This window comes from Trichoplusia ni, chromosome 16 (genome assembly GCF_003590095.1).
Source record: "Trichoplusia ni isolate ovarian cell line Hi5 chromosome 16, tn1, whole genome shotgun sequence".
Taxonomy (NCBI): Eukaryota; Metazoa; Arthropoda; class Insecta; order Lepidoptera; family Noctuidae; genus Trichoplusia; species Trichoplusia ni.
The window spans coordinates 6,534,180-6,558,476 of NC_039493.1; the positions used below are offsets into that span (position 1 = coordinate 6,534,180).

The window sequence follows — 24,297 nt, forward strand, 5'->3', positions numbered from 1 at the left end:
GCTAATGACTTCAACCCACGTCGAAGGCACGGGCACGGGGATATGTTGGACTCTCTTCCACTAACAACACCCCGGGCCGGGCCCCTACACTACCCTCTGGCAAATCCTTATGCCACCTGGCTACCTCATAAACCGTTATAACTTCTTCACTGTTGATGGATCTCTTGCCACTTTTACAACAGATGAAAATCAAGGCCAAGGCTATTAGTTTGATGGATGTCAATTTGTTTTTCCTTCAGCCTCTTAGATTTGTAGATAAGAATAAATTCGTTGAGTTAAAATGAAACGCTTGCGAAAATGTGTACCTAATAAATGCAACAGAATCCATTCTAAATAAATCTTCTGCCAAATTAGCGTTTATCTGTATAGCTCAGATGTATTTCACCCAAAATGATTTTATCTAAATTATGTATGTAAGTATTAATGAACAGCACCAATATTTGAAACCCATTTAGATCAAAATACCGGGTCCTATGATGCTTATTCAATTATAACTGTCGTACAGCCAACGTTGGAACCAACTGCGGTGAATTGGTGATGAACTCCCAATATTGACAGACCGCTTCGTTTCATGTCCGCGTGAAATTAAATATTTGCTTCCATGTCTGCAATAATTTATTCAGACATATTATTATTTCACGTAAAAGTCTTCCTTCCTACCTCACTTGAATATGAAATTATAGTATCATAACTGTTAACGGTAAAGTTTGAGCCCTTGTCGATCAAACGATATTTCATGCGAGCTTGCAAAAGGTGAAGAAACGATTTTAATAATATATGTATTGTTTAAGGATTTTAAAACAAAAAATCTTCAACAAGTTATTACTTACAATATTAATTGAAAAAATACACAGTAGACTGAAATTCCTACCCTTTCAAATAAAATACTTGTCTTCAAGGTGTTGTTAAAATAATCAATACGCCTAGAACAAGTTCCAAAAATAGTTGTTCAGTCCGTGAAGTTATTTGACATCTGGTGTACCTTCCCGATGCAAGCAGCTGGGCTAACACAGGCCCGTCCTAAGTGCTGCACTGGATAAACTGGTATGGGGCCACTAACGGTCCTTGAACCTCCGTACAGCACCGCACTTGTGGCAAATTATTACCGGAATAGATTCCAGAATGTTCGCTGCGTATGACTTACTTTGGATAGAAACTGTGGAATATTCAAAGACTCAATTCCCTCGTTTGCAATTTCTGTTTAAACTAAAGTGGTTTGGGTTGTTCAATTTATTTGCTTATGCAAAGTTGTCATGTCCCCGTCTGAATAGTGACTTCTCAAATTATGTTATGTTGTAATGCGGTATTAAAATGAACGGGAAGCCGTTGCCAACTAAATCAATATGCAAGTTGAGCCAATGTAATTATTTTAATGAGTACTAATTGTTTCATTCGCGTGTTTAAGTTGTTCAACTGTAAACGGAAGGCTTGTTTTATTTTATATTGTATATAAATAATTATTTAAGAAAGTCTTCAAAATATTGATCAAAAATGGTCAAATTAAATTGAGACTGCAACTTTATATCTCATTGTTAAGATGTATCAAACGAAGCCGTGAAAATACGACGAGTGACAACCCAAAGATTTCAGTTTACACTAACTTTGGTGACCGGTTAGCTTGTACACAGTTCTATACGCCTAACAGTCTACAACTTTACAATGGATAGCTATAATAGTTTGAATCGCTATGCCTCCATTGCCACCCACCAGTTTGCGACCGCACAACGCTATACAAGTTTCTGTGACCTCTGACTTACAAACGACCGTTGTGTTCCTAATTGGAGTTACGTCAAATAGTTACAAACGTTTCTGAAACTTCAGAGGCATTGTTATTTAAACAATTGAATTTCATACATTGTTACTTTAAGGGAACTTCCACATATGAACAAAAGTCATAACACGCTAGGGACAAAACAGTGACGTCTTTTTTTGAGATCTTTTGGGACGTAAAGCTACGATAATATAAAATCGAACTCTCTTTCAAATCATTTATGAAATGTCTGTAGGGAGCAAAAGATATGGCAGCATCGTGCCAACATTTATTTTCCGTTCCTCCAGTGAAATTTAAGACGTCTCAATTTCATTTTTTTGCCTTTCTCAGTAAATATCGTTTGCCAAAAAAATGTGCTACAAAATGACAAACTGTCATGAAGTCGGAATGTTACTGTGTAGCTAACAATTCTTGACACTCAAAAGCTTTTAAGGTGGGATGGCTATTCAAGCTTATAGCAGTTGCATTCAGGTGGTCATTTTATGGAGAAAAATGCAGTTCTTACACTTCTTACTTTTTTCAGCTTTTCATGGTTCAAAAAGTTTCGTAAACAATTCTACTAGTTTGTCGTCTACCCCTTCGTTCAACAATGACATTCTGTTGCAGAAAAATCCAATTAAACTTCGACCTGAGTGTACACTGGATGCCGAGACAAAGCTCGCTGATTAATAAAGCAATCTACTTGCCATCCAACCTTATCCTTAATTAAAACTCATCCTCCTTGATTGATTTTATTGTTACACTAAATACTTTTTATGGTAATTTTTATTTATTCTATCATTTTGGTCTCTCTATCTTCAGATAGTCCTGTTAATTTATTAAAATTATTATTTTATAAAGATATTTGTTTTCCTTTCGTTCTGAAATGCTCAAATCATTCATATCATTGAGTTTTCTTTCGCAGTGCGTTTCAGAGAAAGCTTTTACTGAAAATGGAGCTGGCAATTCGTTCTAATTGAGTATTTCGTCCTTTATGACAATTGTTGTTTGCTAATGGCCAGTCCTGTCTAAAATGTTGCACGTCCTAAGTGCTCGAAGAAAGTTGCTTTGTCTTATTTTAAACTGGACTTAGTGGTATAATTTAGAGACCTAAGTGTATCATTTGTTTTTATTACGTGTTTTAGAGGAGAGGAAAATTAGTCTAAATTAAAATGTGGCTGCCATTTCCGGAAACAAAGTTTTTGAAACGTGTAAATTAAATCATAGGATTAATGAACGACTGATTGTCCAATCACGTCAAAAAAAATATTCCATTGCCGAACTTAAAACCGAATTAAACGAATAATAAAAAATCCCACCCTTATATCAAAGCGAGTTGGCTAAAAAACCATGTTGTCGTGTGTAATCTAGTTCCAGTCAGGTTTCAGTCCGTGTGAATTCACACTAGGACCATTAGTGAAGTTTGACCTAGTTTTTGTATGTCGACCTGAAGCGGTTTGTACCGGTCAAGGATTCCATTAAATGCAGGTTGTGTAAAGCATTTCATTTAATTCAGCTAGTTAGCTAGTAAGAAAATTATCGTTGCAGTTAGTCTTAGATCCGGGTTTATAAAAGAGATAATTGCTTGTTTACATCTGACGATCTTATAACTTATCTATTATCACCTGTTGACCTTAGTAATTTGCAGTGATATCTACATAGCTCTTTTTCTTCTTACGATAATCCCACAAGTAATCTTCCTTTATCGCTTTTTTTCCACTGTATTTAAATAAATGCTACTCAATTTTTTTATCTCTAGATTTCTTTCATCTACGAATTAATCGCCTCGGTTCTCTCATTCATATCTGCATAGCAATGCTAACGACGGCGTTCTGGTAACTAGTTCATTCGTTCAGAATCTCAGTTCGCTCAACAGGCGAGGTTCCCGAGAAAGTTTTCTTGTATCATTCAATTAGTTCGGGACTGTTAACTCGCGCCAACTTTTGCGATACAGCGGGAATTGCTTTTATATTCGTGTTGCAATTTCAAATCGCAGGCAAATTATCTCTTTAGCTCCGCAGCCTTGGCGTAAATTGTAGACGATATTTCGTTTTTGCATTAAAATTGGAATATTTGAATTGACTGTTTCGTAAACGCAATCTTTATGTAATTGGTAATAATGAGTTTGGTAAAAGACCAGACATAGGTAAGTCTTAAAAGTCCAAATACCAATTATTAATTCCCGGTTAAATCCTTTAGAAATTGCTTACGAAAGAATAATATAATTAAATACTGTTAAACAAACCTGCTATTCTTTTGCCTTAGTATCTTGACACAATTTTTCCTGTTTCAAAAGGAAGTGCGCATACTAACATCGCCCTAATCAAGGCAATCAAAACGGCATTATCACAGTTTTTGTTAACTGCTTCAGTAAATATCTTTTAACTCATCTTCCAATTTTTACGTCCGGTGTTGCAGGACTAATTTGCGTCTTTCGTCTTTAGCACTAGCTGGTAAATGAAAATATTAGTGATTTCCAGTTTTTCTTCCGACATGAGCCAGTCAGTTACATTAATTAGTAACGATTCTCTTGTTGTAGCAATTTGATTTGTAACCGTTTTCTTCCTCTTTAGCCTCTTTTTCTGCTCAATCTTATTCAAGGAGTTGTTCATACTCAAACCTAAGCATTATAAGGCGACTAGATTTCTTTCTTATCATACCATGACGAATGGCTGACACGAGTTCAAATAACGTGACCATGATTTTGTTCAAAAGAAACTTCTTTTTCCATATCGATCGCTTAATGAAAGCCATTTTATAGAATTCAGTATTATGTATAATGAATGCCATTTGTTCAAGCGCTGACTGCAAGGTATCTATAGCATTTAAAGCATTCCACAAAAGAGGTGATTTGTGAATTCTTAGAATGATTACGTAGGACTGAACTGAATTCGTAATAGCAAGCATTGAGGCATAGAATACTTGGCTACCGACTGAGACCATTATGCCGATAATTTCTGAGATGTTAGTAATATTACAGTACTGTATAAATATTTATGCTATTGACCATACGTCTCATACGATCTATTTCCTTCGCACTAACATTTTTACATGTATTTATCCATAAAAATGCCAACAAAAATTCTGAAATAATGTTAACATAAAAAGATCTGTCTATATACAAAAGCAATTCGCTACAAAATCGTTAGCGAATTTACTATAACAATGAACATTCTCACAAAAACACGATGCGAACAGATTGCTGGTAACGTCCGCGAAACCCGTAGACAATGGCTCATTACAAGACATTACGAAAATAGACGCAATTTGTTTAAAAAAACTATGGACGAGAGAGTAGGGCTCGAGGCTAAAGGATTTTTTAGACCGGTTAAAGCGGGATTGTGGAAGCGAGATGGCATTACATCGCGTATAGCATTGTCCCTCTTCCACCACTGGGAGACTTACTTTATGAGGTGGTGATAGGTTGTCTGTTCGTCGCTCGTGCGGTTTTGATTAAGATAAGCCCTCTTTTGTTTTATTACTAGGCGCATAGGATGGAACGTATTTAGTGGTCGTACTTTGCGGTCTTTGAGGATTCTGCTTTTTGCATGAAAACGATTTGGTAGTTTTTATGTTTGGTGTTGTTTTCCGGATGGGAAATCATCGTATCCATCCTCCCGGTTTGGGATAAACGGAAAATTTTTGGTACCACTCATCCATGAATCTTCCTTAGCCCTTTTTGAAAATACCACTGGGTTCTTGGTGTTTCTATTGGATCATTTAAGTAGCCAACTCCTTTGGCAGTTCAATACCGATATATGTTGTGACCATTTCTATCGATTTTTGATTTTGATTCAGTTCAATTTTCTGCTCATAATATAGTCTTTATTTTTTGCAAGCTAAATTACAAGCGACTAAAGTTTTTGTAGGAATTTCTTTGTTTACGGAAGTATGAAGGCAACTTTAATGACATAGCAATTTAGCTTCGCGTGACACAAACATAATGAGAGTCTAGTAAAAAATTCAACTTTAAGAAGACTTGCAATTTGTTTAGATGCCAACCATTTTAATAATACTGTAGACTGTAGAATAACTTTTCAGCAATGCAGCAGTAAGTAAACTTGCAAGATAAAAAACCAACGAAAATGCAGTAATGAATGCTAAAATCAAATTAATCATACTCCTCTTCACGCCAATTATAGTCAATCGAGTGACTCCATACATTGCTGCTTCAACATTGACGAGACAAACACTTCTACTTGTAAAAACAGTAAAGTATTGCAACTTTACATTTAAAGTTCAAATACGTATGGCATGGTTACATGAAAGCGGATCGCGTGTCACGATGTTGATTGATGTTACCAAATTGATTAGCAACATGTTCGCAGTGTGTTTCCTAGTTTTTCTTTTAATAAATTACGAGCGATTTTTTGCTGGTATTATATGAATTGGATACGTAACCTGTTTACGGAAAGATTTTTAACGGTTTGTAATTTTTGAAATACTTGTAACATAACTATATCTGAATCGACTTCTACGAAGAAAAACCTGAAAACATCGCAAGTGTATTTTTAAAACCGCCACAGAGGGCTACAGGCTTAAAGCTCTTGACACCATTGAACATCAACCATACGAAAATAAGAAGAACTGTACCTATGTATATTTACATTTTGTGAAATATGTATTGTTAGGTTGCGTTTTTAACTTACCATCGGGTAAATACTTGTTCAATCTTATTCAACAACAAAGCGCAAATACCACGAAGAAAGAATAAACTTATAACATCTTTTGCGTTCTTAATCGACAAAGAAATATCTTTGAGCTCATCTTTCATCGACTTGAGCACTTTTTAATACTTTCAAGTTTCCTCAAGCTTATCCGAGCGAACAAATAATAGTTCTTTCAGAGGACCTACTACCAACTCTTCACGTATCACAATTGTAAATGTGCAAGCGAGATGCCGAGATGTTGTGTAGAGCGCTGTCTTGCTTCCACAATAGCGTCAGAGTGGTTATGGTACGACACTGTTCACAGTTAGTTCCTTGTATTATAAATGTTTCACTCTCATACAAACTACTTGCGGAGTCATTGCGTTTGACTTTTGTTTTGTATCTGTTTCAAGATTTGTAGAAACTTTTTGAAACTTAGCTGGCAAAGAAGCTTTAAAACGTGAAGCTCTTGGACTTATTTGGCTTAAGTCGGTAGTAAGAAATACCTTAAGTCATAATTAACGTTGTGGCAGTTATATTTTCTTCACCTGTTGAAGCTGACAAAACCAATGAGTAAAATGTCCATACATTTGAGGATCTTAAAGATACTTAATGCTATTTTATGTCTTTTCATGATATTTAATATCACTTAAAAGGATTCAAGACATCCCTTTCAACAGAATAAGCTGCTTTTCTCAGAAGTCATATTACGTTTAAAGACAAGAAAAAACTTGAAATGAAATTCCCTTACAATACGACAGGACGAATAAAAGGCAGAGCTGTCTTCAAATACGACCCCTTAGATACATTAATAATGTGTCTTGACTTTCATTCTTGGCGTAGATTTCACGTCACGTATTACGTGTATACAAGAGGGGGTATTTCAATGTTTATTTCAAGTATCGGTTCCGGTCATTAAAATTGATAACTTTTTTAAAAGGAATGTAGTATCCATATTTTGGAAAAAGTTAAGACATATCCAGCAGAGGGAAATATTTAAGGTTTTTTTTCGTATGGTTGATATTCAACCTGGTGTTACAGCTCAAGCCGCCTGCTGACCTCTAACATGGTTTTATATACTCTTCAATAATTCTCAGGGGACTGGTATATGACGTTAAGGATATTCAAAAAACAGTATGTATGAATGACCACCCCAATTTTATTATTAAGAGTTTCTCGAAGACATTTATTCATCACCATGCATGAAAGAGTTATTTCAAATATGAGCAGGACTTTCCTGAACCACGTCGTATGAACTAATATATAATGTACTTAGTTGATGTATTAAGTAGGTATATGTTACATAGTTCTGTATGCGAAGCTCAAAGGAATATTAATGGTTTCTGGTATTCACCCGAAGACTTCGTTATTGTTAATCGTGAATTATGTGACAGGCGTCTTATGTAATCTTTATTAGTTCTGCTGTTTTTCTAGACGTGTTTTATAGGTATTCTGATATAGTTGCTTCTGGTATATTTTATACTGAAGTTAGTTTTAGTCCGGCACAAGTTTTGCTTGTGAACTTTTATGTGCATAGATAGCTAGTATGGATAATGGTGGTGCTTTTTAGGCTTGTTAACATAATGTTATGTAACAAAGATGGCTGATTTTTCCACCATTGGATACTTACTTTAATATAATAATGTAATTTTCACTTTTCTGATCCTTCTGAATTAAGTCGTCGACATTATTATAAACCTACTTAAATTCTAATATCCTTCATCGAAGGCCTCTTACCGAAATTTAACCTAAAAATAAAACGTCCTTTCCCAAAGCCACGTGAACGAAGGCTTAAGGAGTATCTCCGATCTTTTCCTCATCTCAAGTTGGACGTCTGCTTATTTTGGCCATAATTTATTCATAGCCACGAATACCGAACTCGTCAAGACTTACTAAGGACCTTTCACCTCCTATAAGAACCTCATTTGAGGAATCGAGATATCACTCTTCGCCTTGTAGTACACCATACTTCAAAAACCCAACAGCCTTTTTAGAAGTGTGGATGGTAGACCCACAGGTTCCTTGTGATCCTAATACGGTTGTTGTTAGAATAAAAATCGGAATTGACTTACAGATGATGGATTTTAATATGCTGCGTTCAGAAAAGCGGTAATTTGAGGGGATGTGGTAAGACTTGAATTGTAGGGCTTAGGGTATGGCTGGTTTTGTAATAACTGTTATTTGAGTAATTATCAAGATAATTTGAATGAAATATTTTGACGTTTGCGGTTATGGAAATGACAAATAAAAAGCGTCAGTGCCCCGAAGTGTACCTAATTAATTGTTTTCATATTTACACAGTTTTATTTTCCGAATGTAATGTAATCCGAATGTAAAAGGCTTATCAGCACATTATTCATAAATTAGAATTGATGTCATAATATAAAAGCTTAACCGTTTGAATATTCACAACATCGTGTCGTAAGACCCTAATTAAATAAGACTTCACTTGACAGCTCATTACGAAAACATTTTGTCAAAAGCGAATCTTCAACAAAATTGGAGTTCATTATTAGAGACGCTTAAAGAATTTAAATGTTTCTTATATGTAGACGGTGTTAAAAATTCATTACTTTGATGTGAGAGAGAATTTCGTTGTTCTCTGACAATGTTTTCTGTGAGGCTACTCGGATTTACTGGATGTTTTCAAAAACATTAATAGTGTGACATTTAAAAATAGATTATTTGGTTTTTTTTTTTCTAGATTAATGTTGATATTCAGTTGCGGCCACTTTCAATGAAAGAAAATATCTTTAATTCTATAAAAAAAACTCAACTTTTCCTACTTTTGTTACTTAGAGATTGTGCTATTATTAATTTTTTATTTTTTTTTCTATTAAGTATGCATTGTCGGGCGCGACGGAAACGGCAGAATATTTTGGACATTTTAAATTGACACAAACTAACTACGATATTCCCACAAATAAATAATAATTATTATTATAACCTTTTCGTGTCATAAAACAAAAGCTTTGATGTTTAACTGTATCAAACCTTCGTCCAATCAGGACTAGGCAGGGCTTCTCACGGCGGCCGTGCGAAATCGCCTAAAATAAAAATCTAACGTTACATTCACTTAAAATCTTTTGTAGATAGAACTGTCTCTGTTCCACACACAAAATTAAAATACGGAATTATACCTAAATGAAATACTTCCCTTTACTTCACAGATTTTCACAGAGGTTCCAATAAGTGTGCAAGTGTGGTAATTTTTAGATCTCATAAAAGAAGTAACCTTTACTTAATACTGAAGCATGCTAAAAAAAGTGCTTGATTCATACTCGATACTAAATACTACACGAACACCTGGGAAAACCGGGTTTAAAAATTGAAATAACCTCCAGCCTTCATCAAGATGAACAACCGCTAATAAAAGCGACTTACCCGCACTTAAACGTAATAACTAAGGATGGGACGTAACTTACAAGCAAGCTTTGTTCCAATAGTTACGATAACATCGCATTGATTTATTGGTATCGTAGTACCGTAAAATTACATTTCACGCCAGTTCTAACATTATACATAGCGATTATTGGAAACTGGTTTGCTTGTCCGGATGTAAAGCGATCATATAAAGCATCGATATAAATTACATTTTCTAAAGACTAGTTTCGCTTGTGGGATTGTTCGGGCTCACGTGGAAGGTGATAGTTATAAAAGATGGCTAGAACTTGTCAGACTTGTCCGAGGAGGTTACCTGTTGTGGCAGGTAGGGCTCTATTCATACCATTTGTCTTCAAGATATTTCTGGACCTCGAAACGGAAAAATAGGATGGAGTGATGTAGCAAAATTTATCTTTAATCTATTTTTATCATATAGATCATTCGTCTCAAAGTCTCGGTCGACTACTGGACAGACGCCTCCCCAAGTCGCGCTACAACTCCCGGTCCTCCGCCTGCTGCACCCATCCGAGCCAGCAATCCTTTAAAACTTCTCTTAAAAACAACAGTCTTAAACTGCCATTATATTGTCATCAGATTCCAAGCTTAATTTATATTACCCTATTCGTATTTTACCTCGATGACGATTTTGCGAATGCAGATGGTTTTCACAGTTTTCTTGGTAAACTTGGTACACTTAATACCCATTAATGGGGCGTTAGCTTTCTACCCAGGAAATTACTGACCAACCCTAGTAGCAATTAATATTATTCATGCAATATCGATGTTTTGATTAGGCGTGTTCCAATTTAATTTATTCCAATTATAATGTAATGAACTGAATAATGACTATAATTGCAGAACTGGATGCAACAAACTTCTTACATGAACGTAGATTGGATAACTTTCTTTTGTAATTAATTAGGTACGTCTATTATAAAGCTAATTGTAGGTGATCTGAACTGGATCGTTTTCTTTTACCTGATGAAAGTAAAATTACAAGTCTGTCTGCTCCTGCTTTAGGCGGCAGTTTTGTACGTATTTCACGTCATCGTGGTATTTGATTGTTATAATTATCGTAACAATGCGCTGTAATTTTTCAATGCACATTAAAACCTTATTTGATAGTAAGTAACCTATAGTTAGTATTTTCTCCACATTAATAAATTTACATTTCCCAAGCAACTTCTTATGCCTATATTTAAAGGGCTTGGATACTAAAACCACAAATTTTTAGTTACTACTCGAAAACCTTGTTTACATGTTGATCCTCTATTCCAAATTCATTTAATTTAATACTCCTCACATTTACATCATCATATCTTAAAATTTTTGATCTTAAATTCATTTCGAATGCAATACAATTTGATACAATTCGACACATCGATCCTGCTGAAGACGGAAGTCGTTTCGTCACGTACCACAAAACGATCATTGTTATGCACTACAGACGACCGATAGACGGTACGACGCTGATGCCGAATATCACCTGATATTAGCTCTTAGAAAACGATTGGTGTTGTTCGTTTGTTTATATTGATAGGCATAACGTTTTTGATTGGACACAGCTCGTCGACTGTTTTCGCCCGTTTGTGGATCTTCGTTTTCCGCTGTATCTCGTAGTATTTAAAGCGATGTATAGTGGAGCGAACAAATGCCATCCGTTCCTTTCTTTATGTTAGAACTAAAATATAGTAAAATATAAAACTATAATCAGCAAGATAATTTTGATTTACAATTGATTGACCACCGTCTTCAACTGGACCTTCTGTTATCACTGCTTTTCAATATACTTTAACAGTTTTGGTTATAATTTTGGGTCGGGATAGCCCGACTAGTTTTGGACCAGTTCGACTCGCGATCCCGCCCCTGCGTACCTCATGATTGAGGTCTCTGGTTGGTAAATAAATATGCGCATGAGTGTTCCGTTGCATATTTTAAGTATGGGCAATCTTTTTTGGTGATCCAAATTATTGCAACTTTTATTGATATGTATAGTGAGATGTTTGTTGTAGTACCTATAAACTATTGTATGACGTACTTAACACGTATGAAGTATTAGAAACAGTATCAATCAAAAATCCATTAATTTGAAGGCAATTTTATTTAGACACGACTGCAATTACTCGACGAACGATTTGCTGTTAAGGCACATGTCACTATTAAAGGTACATCGTTAGTATATCGTTAATGTGCAGTTTAGAGAGGTTCGTTTCAATGTGTTTTTAGTTTGATTGCCAGGTTTTAAGGTCATTAGGAAACCCTTTATTTTACATACTAATATTTAGGCAACCAGGTTCAAAATAAGCTATAGATGTTATACGTCAAAATAGATACTTGGAATCATTGTTGATGAGAGAAACACATCGTACCAGCTTGTTTATTGTATAAGACTTAAGCGATATTATAGGCCTTCTACTTATCTTGCAGCAATTTGTGTTTTTATATAGTACAAAAACGGATGGATGTGAAAGGCAAATAAAAAAACACCAGAAGAGAATGACAAAAATAAAGGGTGGCTATGAGTTATTCTAGGCTAATGATGATGGTATAAATATAGGTTCATGTCAAGCATACGATTAAGTTTAGTCTGCCATCTTAGTCCTGTTGCGTGGGATGGTGCTGTATTTGGTAAACTCTTGTTGCTAGTAACCCAATTAGGGTTAATTTATTCATAAGCATCTCGTTATTGCGTAATAATTAAAAATAGCTTCGTTTTGAAACGTTTTTATGGCATCTTCAGCCTAATTTAGAACTTCGCGATGTAACGTTATTAGATTCTAGTAAGAACCAATTTGATGGTTGGCGGGATGATTGGCGCTCTTTGGGGGAGGCCTACGTTCAGTAGTGGACGGCGATAGGCTGAGATGATGATGATGATGAAGAACCAATTTGTAGATGTTGAAAAATTCTCTTCAAATGTAAAATCTTAATATATGCGTACTTAATAATGTTCCTGTCTTTAATTATTATGTACCTATTTAAGAAAGATTCCAAAATAAAATTAAAAAGTTAATATGATGAAATTTGAAGTCATATTAATACTTATTATCATGGATTAGACCTTTTTATCTATTTTAAACCTGATAAATTTAGTAAATCATTATTTCCGCCTACTAATAAATCATCCATTGTGTAAACAAAGTTTTAAACCGTCTCATCTAGTTGCTATAGAAACGTCAGTCGCATTCCCATAGATTCAATTACACGCATCGTTTCAATTTCATATCTGGCAGCCATCTTGTGACGTAATGACAACAGCTGACTGTATCTTAGCGCACCCTGCTGGGGTTTGTGACAATTTATAGGGATCCGAATGTAAATCATCATATTTTATATGTTGTATATTTAGCTATTTTGTGTGTACCTACATAAATGATTACATAAATATAATTTTAATGTTTGTAACATCACTCTTCATTTTTAGCGTTTTTATTTCAATTGATAAACTAAAAACGGGTATAATTTTTTTAATTTAATATTTATTTATAACAATTTTAAAAATTAAGTTCAACGATTTAAAAATGTTTATACACCTAAATTTGTTTTATAATTAAATATAAACAATACGAGCAGGAATGCTTAAGAGATTGTAGAAAAAGACGGAAAATAGAGTGGCCCATTACCGGTCACTACCGGGCGACTACCGGGCCGGATGTAGGTTGTTTCTCAATATTGCCTTTCTACAAGTACCTGTATGGCTCAAACTCAATATAACAGGTAAAGTTTGCTTAATTTCGATAGGAATATTGATAAATGAACGACTTTGAAGCTCACCAAGCAAAGGTTCTCATATATAATTTGATTTTTATTTGTCCAGAGCTTGACTATGAAAGAGACCAGAGATTAAGTTTAAGCGCTACATTTGTACAAATGTTGATTTGGTAATTTCATAACGAAACGGTTTCTATACGACACTTGGTAACTATTTTGATTTTAAATATAAATGGAAAGATATTCCATCTCAACTAATCAGTTTTCAGCAATTTTGGCTAAATTAATTTTAATAACTTATCTCTCACTTCATTATAACTCATCACAGTATGTTTTAAACATTTCTTCTTTAATATTAAACTCCGTATAACAAGCGTACGCAATACGTTCATCCACCTCGCTATATTCCCGTCGCCATAATTTACCGGAATGGGTGCCGTTTATCACATCCCTTATTATCTTTCTCAGGTAGAGGGCTGACCTTGAAGCTGAAAACTTCCGAGTGCCGCATAGCATCTGCTCAGAGTAAGTCTATAAATGTATATAATTCATTTTTTGTACTTGTTACATATTTAAACAGTCGAAGAAGCTTTGAAATGCTGCCGCTGCTGGTTTGATTTATGGAAATGTTGCCTATCTTTATCTATTAATGTAACTTTTGTAAAGTACGAAGGAATGGTGATGGTAGGGCAGAAGACTAACAATCAATTACTGAAATGGTTGTGTTGCTCGGAAATCGGCAGTCACTTATAATGTTTAATCAAGTATAGTGTATTCAAAAATATAAATTTACCTAATACCATTTTAGTAATGTACCTATTCAGTTCACCTGGAGAATTGGTTATCATTTGTTTTTAACGAAACCTATTCGTTACTCAAATACAACCTTTTTGTTATATCTAGAATACTCATTTAACACACACCAGTAACAATAAATCTAAAATTTTGGTACGCCTACTCATTTCCCCGCAGCATAATTTTCTCCTTTAATACATTTCCCTTTATTTATAGGCTTACATTATTGTAACTTAGTACAGCTCCGAATAAGACCCCGCGGGTTAACAATTACACAGCCCTTTATAATCCACTACGTAAGACAAATGTTCCTTGAAAGCAGTAATGAATACCAAGCTTTTAGCACAAACGAGACCTTCAAAACGTGTATGTCGCATTTTACTACATCGTCAGCATGCGTGGAATGTACAATGGCTAACGGTCTGTTCAATGAGGGCTTAACAGCCTATCCATAACCATGCCCACAAAGACAACTGGAGATGGAGAAATTATTTAACAGTGTAGATTTTTTTGTCGCATTCTTCAGTAAAAAAATGAAAGTTACTGGAAGCTACGTTCCAGGATATTTTCCTGCATTTGTATTCTATCCTCATTTAAATTTTATCCTAATTTATCTGTCTTACCAACATAAAGTGACTGAAATGCTTACCTCAAAACCTTGAAATATAAGCCTCATTTTAAAACTTGCAAACTTCGAAATCCCTTTATTAAAAATTCTTAATTAAGCGCGTGCGATAAATAAGCTCCGGGGATATTGCAACGAATGTGGTTTTATTAAAGGCCTTTATGCATCTGAATACGCCATTAATAATATAATTGATTTGGCCATCGTTCCGCTACTGGAATATTAATACGCTATTATCCCAATCGAATATTAATGTCGTAATTTAAAATTTATAGTCCAATTTTTTTATCCAGGTCTCATTTTATGAGTATTACTATTTCTCTCCACACCTTTCACAATTTCTGCTTTACTTTTGTCATCCTACTGTCAAACAGCTAGTGTCTGATAGACCAGTCCATTCTGTTGCTTACCTCTCTGTACCAATAATTTGTTTGTTTCCCATTCGTTTAAGATTTAGCTGACAAATTATTTTTAACAACAGGTTCATCTGCAGTATCAAAAATATCAATCAGTTACCCAAGTTTTTTGTTTTTATACAAAACCATAGCAATTACTCTTGTTGCTATAATTATATGAATATATTCCTGCAGAATAAATATATTTTGATTGACAACTCAATTACGGGTGCTTTTATATAACCCTCCAAGTGGCCATAAAATTCTTGGTGTTGGTTTAGAAAGCCTTATTGCAGGATTTCCTTTCGTTTTATTTAATTTTATACCGTCCGTGTCCGTTCCTTTATGGGCACTAGACGTGTCTTAGGCAACTATCTGTTCTTAGGAAATTAAATATTTTATAAATAAATATTGCATGATTTTTAATTCTCTAAATTGACGAATAAGTGATAACTGCTCCATATTTCTTCGTGTGTTTAAATTCAATGTCTAAACTTTCCTGATCCAAAAATAGACATGAAGACTACCTACCGAAACAAATCTACCAACTTAGCAAAGCTTTTTGCGGAGCTGTGAGTGGAAAAAGGTCTACGTGTAATTTAACGACGCCATCGCTGACTCATCGTCCTTTCAATTAAGCAGCTCATCGAGTTTTTGTTAACATTAGCTAGTCCACGTTTTTTGAATAGGTTCCTCAAATAGGTTACTGTTTACGTCAAAAACTATAAAATTTTACAACATAATTTATTGAGCTACTTTATCATTATGCTACAAACGATGGCGTTCATTAATCATTGCACAATTCGTCTATTATTGAATACTATTTCTACATTTTATAGCTCTAGTCTATTTCAAAACGGTTGGGTAACTGCGTGCACTATTTTCTGTCCTATTTCCAATAGTAACCGCGATTTGTTACGTCATAACCATTCGAACTGACTACAATAACTGTCTAGTTCCACAGAATACCCAATTGTTATGGTAACGATTACAATTTGTCTGATAACTCTATTCTATTTAATGTTTAACGGTGTTGAAGTTTCATGTACTTACTACATATTTTTGGCTCTATTACCATATAGTTAGTTTCAAGAGTATATTGTGTCTTCCTTAATAGAATTGATTAAAAATTTCAATTCTTATATCTCCTAAAATTCGTCTAAATAAACAGCTGAAACATTTGAAGCTATTTTAAAGCTTAAAAATTACATATGTTGTTTTAGGGATCAAGTCACACATTTAGGTCTTAAACAACATATATTCTACGACATAGCGCAAAGCTTCTTTAATTAATCCTAAGTGCTTCATACATCAAGAGATTCCTTCCGAAATTCGCTTATCTCCAGAAAACGTGGAATTAAACGGGATGTTCCCAGCACGTCCGGACCGTACATCTCGGAAGTATACTGCAGCGACAAACATCCTTAAATAAATATTGTGTGAGAGCATGTGCTCAAGGGGCGTGTCCTCACTGTTTCCGTTTATATTGCGATCCTGGGAATGCCCTTATCAAGATTGGGTGCACTGTTTTCAATTACCTACGAAAGTGCAAATACTTTCGATTGTCGGATCATCTATTACAGATTTTTTTTGCATAGCTTTTTGTGGAAGTTATTGTAATATATGTCATGAATCCTCCCATTAAAATATTATTTGGTCCAAATTCATGGAAACTGCTGACTAGCTTAATCGATTTCGGATGTGTTTACTTTATTGAAGTTTATCTACCACTTTATTAAATATTTTTTACTATTACTTAAAAGCTTCCAAATTTAGAAATGTTATGAATTATCGAAAATAAGCTTATCTAAAAGTGGAAAAACGTGGGCGCAAAATTTCCAACCTTCTTTCGAGGAATATAGTTATTATACTTCGTAGCCTACAAGATAAAAAATATACCTTTCTACTTATAACCAAATTGTGAATTTGCATGTAAAAAATTATCAAAGTTTATTTTTTTTACAAATCTTTTATCTATATCTATACTCTATACTAATATATAAAGCTGAAGAGTTTGTTTGTTTGTTTGAACGCGCTAATCTCAGGAACTACTGGTCCGAATTGAAAAATTCTTTTTGTGTTGAATAGACCAGTCATCGAGGAAGGCTTTAGGCTATAAACCATCACGCTGCGACTAAAAGGAGCGAAGATACAATGGAAAATGTGAAAAAAACAGGGATGGTATAAATCATAACTTATATCTTCTACCCACGGAGACGAAGTCGCGGGCAACAGCTAGTATTTAATAAATTAAGTACCTTATTACCGAAATTTTTCTCTTTTTTTCTCTTTAGAGCTGTCAGAAAAATTGCCACTTGGAAATAATCTTAAAAGAACAGCTTTGACTTAAGGACTACAACCTGAATGTAATCTGGAACAAATCACAGATTAGTGGAACGCAGATCAGCGATTTCAACACAATGCCGTGACGTCCGCGGTTCCCTCGCGAGATAAACGATAAAAAACATTGTTTACATTATGTTGCAAGAGTTACTATAAGATCTGCTTTTTCTCATCACCTTAGATAATAATAGATGATTGTGTTGTCTAAGTAATTGCTGTTATATAAATGTGTGGAAAATGTTTAGAGGCCCTGAACCTGAAGTGTGGCGCTTGTTTCCTGAAAGTGTTTTAGAAGTCCTTATGTAGACCAGAAGAGATGTCTAAGGAACTGTGTCTAAGCAAAACAAAATGAAAAAAAAAGCACTGATTTTCCGCGTGAGTCGCATATCGGCAATGCCGGAAGTTTCGATACAATTTTAAACCTCAGAAAGAGTTGAGCCTTCTTATCTCCCGCAAATCCGAACTTAAGGGGCCAAACTCGCCTAGGCAGGTACAATTTCTTTCAAATTGTAAGTTTCATTATGTTTTTTTTTCTGTCTCTTACGTAAGTATAAAGTAGGTGTTGAGACTAAGTTTTCCGTACCTCGGCAGATCATAATAAAAAAGGTATATGAGCGGGAACTTCCAAAGAGGTTGTATCGCCATTAAGACCGTCACAGTACTACGAAACACTACATTAACACTAGATAATGTCAAACTAAAAGTGTAAAGTACGATTATAACAAAATAAGAACACACTTTGTAACAATTTATATCTCCTACTTATTATCCAGTAGATACTTTCTTAAGATTACAAAACTTCTAAGGAGGTCGACCTCATTTAAAACATTCTGTTTTAGGTACACCCAAAACTTTTCATACCAAACCTTGCTAACTTATAGAATATAAGGTCTTATTGTAGAAGTTGTTTTCCAAGTGTTGCTACATCCTCATAATATTAAGATAAAGTTGCTTTAACATTTTTGGCCTATATGTACTTTTACTTTCTGTATTGAAACTTTTCTGAAAATCTTATCCCGAAATCTTGAACATGTAAGCAGTAAAACAGGCGCTCCTAATTAACACTGATAATATATGGATTACGTTAAACTAAAATTATTAATTCGAAGTATTATTTGCAACTACCATTTTATGTCTACATTACATAAGCTATGTTCAATTGTCCACTTATGTGTAGTAGCGACGTTGTTAATCCTCGCGCTAAATTCCTACGTTTATTATCCATTTATAAATTCCATCGTTTTGAAGCCTTCGACATCACACAAAACCTCGAAATAGCAATACTTATTCGAAGTAGTTTTACTCATGTATTTGTCAGATACCAACTGTTTCCATATCGAAAAATGTCTGAGCCAAAATTGGGCCCGAAACAAATTTCATCCGAAATTTTTCCATCACTTAATTTTCCGAGGCCGCTTCCCTAAATACAGATATTTTATGTGTATCATTACTCACTAAAACTAAAAATGAACACCATTTATAAAAATGTAATTAATTATCTTGATTAATTGCCGTCGGGAAGGCGATGGATCGGAGATATTGGCAAAGTATTGAACGTTACCACAGATTGGCGCGATCGAAGTGGATAACAAAAAAGAGGCTTCAACAAACATGATTAATCACTTTCTTTGTACCTGACTTCTTGTTTCAAAGACAAAGTAATATTAATCCTATGGACTTAATAACTATCAATCACAATGCATTTACATAGATGTATTGCATATATTTCGTCCAATAGCTAGTTCGCCATAGGGCCTTTTCATGACTGAAATCATGACCACTGCGGGACGGACCTCATGCAAAATTATTTACATGTATCCTGTGTTTGCAGTGTTATTGAATCAGGGAACTGATTATTTTCATTATCAGCTCATTTTCGTCCACTGCTGGACATAGGCCTCCCCAATAATCCTCCGTAATTTCATTTCAGACAAGGTTTAATTGCTTACCCGACTGTAAATGCACAATGATGTAATCTAGTAACACGAGAGTTGTTGAAGCTGTCCAAAAATACTGTAAAATAGGATCCAGTGAGTCCACTACATCTGAAATCGATATAATTATGGTTAAGGACGTGTGGCAGCTCAATACACGGCGTAGAGCGGCATCTCTTCCACACCCGCAAAAAGTTACTTTAAGACGAGGCAATAAGGTCCTTAGTTTGACAGTAATAAAATTGCAAGAGCATCTAAATACTAGAGCATTACCCCTACCAATAAATACTTTACGCGAAATAATTTCTATGAACCCTATCAGCTTTGTGGTTCAAAGACGTTGCTATGATAAACGGTTTAAATGGAAACCTATATGGCGGTTAAAGGCGTGTGTAATTGGCGGTTATATGAATGTCGTGGTGTCGGGCAAAGAAGTCACTTCGTCTGCGAAAGCTGTCAAGGGCATCATGAGAATAAGAGACAACGAACTCCTAAAACTCATTACAATGTAGATGACGTTTATGTTTTATGTGATTTTTATGAGTTTTTAAACATTGTATGATATGCATTGCTTGTGACGATGTTGCTCTACGGTGACCTTCAGAGAAGACTATTAAATAGAAAAACATCCTAAAAATAGTATTTAACGGAAACCAGACCGACTTGTGCTTGTTTAAAGTTCATATTTGTATTACATGGCTTCGATTTGAGTGCTTATCATAAAACCTGACTGTATCAAACTTTGTTAGGTAAGGCTCTGCAGTAGCAGATTTATGGCCGAAAGCCCTAGCTTTAGATAGGCCCTGATAGACCCTAGTCTATCACAATTTCTTAGAGTAGAACTGTTTCAGTTGTGAAAGTAAGAAGACACTCTACGCAATGTGGTACGGTATATGTAGTAGACCCCCTTTTTCGGATGAGAAATCATTAAATGACTTCCTGACGCTTTGGGTTGACTGGAAGCGAGTGTCAAACTTCTGCTGACTGAAACCCATGTTTCGTCCTTTGCAGCGTTAGTAGACCCCTGTATCCTAAAATTTACTCAAATCCACGACTATCCTAACAATGAATCACACAGTGCAATAAAAAATAACTTGAAATAACACCGATTAGTACTCATTAAATCATCATCCATTACAAATCCGGTACCACGTTGCATGTCATGCAAATTGGATTAAACATGTAAATCCAACGAGGTCATGAGCAGTATTGATGGTTCTGATTTAATTAGAGCAACATGTGCTGTGATCGATATTGTCTAGGCAAATTGCCATGTTTGTGGTAAGTATTATATTATTAATTATGTTATGCTGTTAACCCCTACCATGGGATAAGTCTCTTCAGCAAGGATTAATTTCGATTCTCGATTTTCGATTTCAAGCAAATCATATTGTGTTTGACAAAAAACCTTTAGTGGATAAGATAGTACAGATAAGTCCTAGGATATCGATATAGGAGGAATAGCTTCTCAAATGCGTTATTACATTTTTGCACCTATAAGGGACAAAATATGCGTACTTATAAACTTGTGTTCTATTTCAGATAACTATTAATAAACTGTTTATATACAGTGGAGACTTTCAACGGACGCCCTTGACTGTCCAAGCGATGAGGCATGATCGGAAGAGTCTTGCTCGTTGATTGCTAATTATCTGCAATCAGACACGGATCCAACTATTTTAGAGGTGTTTTTATAATCGTTTTAACGGAATTGTTCAGGTAAAGGTGTGCTTTTCGGAACGTCGATCCGGTCTTGGATGTTTTTCCATCTGGGATAAATTTTAAGTTATCTTCACTGTTCTCAAATGTTGAGCTGTAGTTAACCAATCAAGTACAGTTTCATCTTTCATTATAATTATTAGTTTCGATGCTTTTGCCTACAGTGCCAAAGTTTAATCAAAATCACGCTATCCGCTTAGCGTACAATATTAAGCGCTTATGTACGAGCTTATATCTTTTACCGACTATAAAAAAGAGGAGTTAGGAGTCTCCTTTTAACTCTTTATTTATAAAATGAAATGGAAAAAAGTAAATAAAGGGACACTTGCTTCTGACGATGGTAAATTAAAATTAATGATCTTTGTTTGTGTAGAAGCACACTAAATCATAATTAAAATAGGGCCCAGCAATGGGAACAGTTTGTTGGCCTACAAAAAAAAGCCTTTACTCATTTTAGGATTCCGTACCCGTCGGGCGAAAACAAAATCTTATTACAGGTGATGCACTGTCCGTATGCCGTCACCAATCTGTGTATCTCATGAAGCATGAAAGCTAAACAGTTAAAATTTTTATAGATGATGTCTTTTGCAAAGTTTTATGTCAATAGTTCCCTAGATGCTAAATTATTAGCCATAGGAGACTTGCGTCGTGAACCTAACAATGCTTTTAATCAGGTGCCTATTAAAATAATTTCGGCATAAACCTGTCTATCGTTTTACAATAGGCATTGCTGAAAAAGCTACCAACATTGCAACTGTTTGTAATCCCGAATCATTAGCAGTAAAAAGGGACACTGATTTATTACTAAGCCTCGTATACCTAGCATATTATACTTTATTAGCTTATTAATACTCAAATCATTTCGTAGATGGAACCGAATGAACCCACAAATGAACAGAAAAACTAATATTGTGTTCCGTTTTGTAATCTTGAGCAGTTAATTATTTTCGCTCGAATGCACACAAATTCGTTTACGATATTGCAATTAAACGCGACTGACATTAAATTAACACATTTACGAGCGGTACGAAAAGATTATTTTTGCGTTTTTATTTGATTTATATTCTATGGAGATTGTTTTGGTATTTAACAAAATTGTTAAGAATTTGAAAGAAGAGAGAGATCAAAAACGCCTAAGCTTCTTTCTTTGACTTTGTAAACGCGACTCGCACTAAGTGATCCATGATAAGTAAGCATTCATGGATCGATCCCTGATATTTCTAAGCAGGAATCGAAACGACACGTCACGCAGTAGATTTTGCGTGGTGACACTCGCATAATTTTCATAAATATGATTTGTTTCTTAGAGATAAACTTCTTTAAAATCTTTTCTTGAAATTTGTAGAAGCTATTCTCAATATAATAGTTCAGGTGTCTACTATGTACGAATCAATGCGTGATCAATTACGATTACGAAAATTGTATAAGTTTCACCTCGTAAATCTTAGTCGACTTCTTCAATTGTTTTTGATTATGTAACGCAATACATTATTATCATCCTGTCATAACGACGGGTCGACGTACTTTACATCCGCAAATCCTATGATCATTACTTGTTTTAAAACATTCCAATAAAATAAATCCTTCTGCTGTAGTCCTTGGCGACATCTTATTTCGTCAAAGTCATTCTATTATCACCCATATATGTAATGTACTCTGTGCAATCACCATTATTTTTGAACTATATTTAGATGAGTTTCATAATTCAAAATTCAAATTATATGATTTCAGAAAATCCGATCTAGTCTTGCAATTTGTTAGTTCTTTAAACATATCTACTCCAATACTCGAGTAAGATGATCCGATCCTTACAGGAAGTTGCATCATAATTATTTATACAGTTTTAATGGTTGCATACGCGCAGTAATCAAATGATCAAATTAAAGAAAACAATAGAGCCTTTAGAACTTTGTTTTATTCAAGTAGACCGTCACTCAATATTTCATCGATACAAAGTAGTATATCCTCCTAACCGTTTACTGCGTATTTACGGACAATAAAATATCTATGAATCATATTTACTGCCAACAAGCTGCTAATTTAGTTTCACAGTCGATAATACAAGAGTTCTTCCTTGCTTTTAACACCTGTGTAACCATATTCATTTCCACTTAAAAGAATGGAGAAATCTCCCCTAACAGTCAATTGAAAAATGGGTATTTTGCAATAATAAAGTATTTTGAACACTTTAGGTAGATGACATAAGGTTACTGGAAACACTTGGTAACGGCCGAACTCAGAAAAAGAGGTGAAAATGAAATGATAATATTTTGAAAAGAAATAAAATATGAGGACCTTTGCATTTAGACCACAATAATAACATAGAAACAAATAAAGACATCGAATATATTTTTATGAATATTGAAAGAAAACTATTATAGGATTTGAACGCCAATGTTACTTTATGCCGTTGCTATGAGCTGTGCATGATAATATAATCTTTATTTACGACGGATGGGCCATTACGCGAAGCAAAAATAACGCACATTCTAGAAAGAACGCAGACAATAAAAATACCGCCCATCACGCACACCAGTTTCAATGCATTTCAATTGTTTTATAACAAAACGCATGCAATAATTGTATTACGTAACCTTTAATTGAATTGAAGTTAATCTCTTTAGCTCTCTCTGAAACAGAAACGCGATAGCTTCACCATATAATGGCTTTACGTCTCTCGCCTTGACATTGGCTGACAAAACCAGCTTGACCTGGTCCACCCTTTGGATACTGTGTAGGTATGTGTGGGGATCATTTGGTCTGGTGCATCGAGGTCGTCTCGAATAACTAAAAGTGTATATCCGTTTGATCCTCACTTTGTTGTCTTCACTTTATCTGTTTGACTCATGACGTGAGGCGGCGAAGGGGTGCTTACGTGTCTGTTTAGTACGTTATAATGAAATTTTTCATATGACTGCAGTTTATGTTCTGGAAATCAAACAACTATATCGCAAATAATTCCGATATGTTTAGTTGTGGTTTCTTACTTTGC

At 34.7% G+C, this 24,297-nt stretch overlaps 1 protein-coding gene across 4 annotated transcripts in view; it reads left to right on the forward strand.

The window, feature by feature from the left end:
- The window catches only part of LOC113502216, a 107,778-nt gene that overhangs the window by 2,595 nt on the left and 80,886 nt on the right, over positions 1 to 24,297 (forward strand). For 2 of the 4 annotated variants that reach the window (XM_026883673.1, XM_026883672.1), the window contains exon 2: positions 13,963 to 14,019. The exons of the other annotated variants lie outside the window; for them this stretch is intronic. The gene's annotated coding sequence lies outside the window, so the exon portion shown is untranslated. The remainder of the gene's footprint in view (positions 1 to 13,962; positions 14,020 to 24,297) is intronic. 4 annotated transcript variants of the gene reach the window in all.